A 2500-nucleotide genomic window follows, 5' to 3' on the forward strand; every position below is an offset into this window, starting at 1 on the left:
AAAAAAAATGACAGGTCGTGTAAATTATTGGGCTAATGAAATAATTAAGAGCAGAAGTTGAAGTCTGGAATCCAGAAGCAGATACAACCCGCCTTGCCCATCCCTGCCATCGAGGGGTTCTAGAAACAACAACAAAAAAGGGTTCTCCTGTAAGCCAAAGACCCCATCCAGAACGCGTGTTTCTAGGAGTGCAGACTGGAGAAGGAGACTGTTGTTGTGGTGTACAGTGCAGTCAGAATGGAGAGTGTTGTGGTGTACAGTGCAGTCAGAATGGAGAGTGTTGTTGTGGCGTACAGTGCAGTCAGAATGGAGAGTGTTGTGGTGGTGTACAGTGCAGTCAGAATGGAGAGTGTTGTTGTGGCGTACAGTGCAGTCAGAATGGAGAGTGTTGTGGTGTACAGTGCAGTCAGAATGGAGAGTGTTGTTGTGGCGTACAGTGCAGTCAGAATGGAGAGTGTTGTTGTGGCGTACAGTGCAGTCAGAATGGAGAGTGTTGTGGTGTACAGTGCAGTCAGAATGGAGAGTGTTGTGGCGTACAGTGCAGTCAGAATGGAGAGTGTTGTTGTGGCGTACAGTGCAGTCAGAATGGAGAGTGTTGTTGTGGCGTACAGTGCAGTCAGAATGGAGAGTTTCCAGCAGCAGATGGCACACGCGTGATGAATCACACGGCTTCCGGGGTGAGAATCACACGCAGGCGGCACGGGGGGATCGAGAGGTACTGCTGCAGCATCCTCAAAACATGAATGAATGGATAGATTAATATTTTAATATGGCAGGCGTGAATGTGTTGTGTAACAGCTGAATGTGTTCATCGTTATCATGAGAATCGCACGGCACAAACAGTAAAAACTGTAGCCTAGTGGCTGAGGTACATGACTGGCACCTGCAAGGATGGTGGTTCAAGCCCCAGTGTAGCCACAGTAAGATCAGTGCAGCTGTTGGGCCCTTGAGCAAGGCCCTTAACCCCACATCGCTCCGGGGGGATTGGCCCCTGCTTAGTCTAAATGGTAAATGGTTGGCATTTATATAGCACCTTTATCCAAAGCGCTGTACAATTGATGCTTGTCATTCACCCATTCATACACTCACACACACACCGATGGCGATTGGCTGCCATGCAAGGCCCCGACCAGCTCGTCAGGAGCATTTGGGGGTTAGGTGTCTTGCTCAGGGACACTTCGACACAGCCCGGGCGGGGGATCGAACCGGCAACCCTCCGACTGCCAGACGACTGCTCTTACCGCCTGAGCCATAGTCTAATCAAGTGTAAGTCACTTTGGATAAATAGCTGTAATGTGATGTTATTCTCACTGAGAGCCAAGGGGCTTGTGTACGAGGACAGAGTCGGTCCTCCTGGGCCGAGACCTGCTGCCACTCCGCCCTCCATTTAGCTGGCAGTCAGCTGTGAAGACGTTCTGGCCAATCAGCAGCACTCATTACCTGGGAGAAAACACTGGATTTGGATGATCCTCACTGCTGTGTGGTGCGATGGTGTTCCAGGAGTATAACCATGGCCCACTTCAGAATCGGGACGGAGCAGGTACTCAAGGGCTCCTCAGTACTTTGGTTTGCTCCTTGTGTGTTCTCCCTGGACGATCACGTGTTTAAGTTCACTCGTGTGTCGGAAATGTTGCCGCACAACGGCCCACTTGAGGTAAGGGAACGTGATAAATGTGGAGCTGAATCCAGCCCTGGAGTCTTTGGGCCAGGTGGCAATTCCAGCCTTGTGGCGGTGTGTGAAGAAATGACTGTGCTGCCCCCTGGTGGAGGGAGGACCGTCAGACAGACTGCCACAGGAAGAGGTGTTGAGCCAGGAGCACAAGCCTTCTGTCACTCGACTCATCTGTGACTTCACTGGCCCTCCTGTGACATCATCACCTTTCCTGCTGCTGCACAGACCGGTTCCCTGTGGAGCAATAGAACAGTTTCCAGGTGCCTAATTCACGTTTTCTCGATGTTCTCATTTTTATTTATTTTCTGGCCACTTTTCCTAGACTCTCTCGATAGGCGGAGCTAGGGGCAGAATCCTTGATTCCACAGCTGCTCCATCTCTCTCTCTTCCTCTCTTTCTCTACCTCAGCCTACACCCCCGGACAAACAGACCAAGCAGACAATCGTCACAGCAACCTGTCACTCACCAGTCCCAAGTCCCACCTCCACACTGCAATTAGACAGACATAAGAGCACTTACATACAGCTCAGCCAACCAAGTTAATCCTTTATTTATTTGTTTGTTAGTTTGTTTGTTTGTTCATTTGGCCAATATGATCTGGCCCTTAATGTGGGTGTTTTTGCTTGGCTGTTATTATTATGAATATTATTATGATATGAGTGGGGACAATATGACTGTCCTTGCTGTCTTCCTTTCAAGTATGTTGCCTTTGTAGTGGTTTCCAAGGCTTTTAAAGGTTTCTGTTTATAGTCCTCTTTCAATTTCACATTCGTTTACAATTTCAAATATGTGACGTTTCCTAGAGATTGTCCAGTCTCACAGAAGTAA

This window comes from Conger conger, chromosome 9, assembly GCF_963514075.1.
Source record: "Conger conger chromosome 9, fConCon1.1, whole genome shotgun sequence".
Taxonomy (NCBI): domain Eukaryota; kingdom Metazoa; phylum Chordata; class Actinopteri; order Anguilliformes; family Congridae; genus Conger; species Conger conger.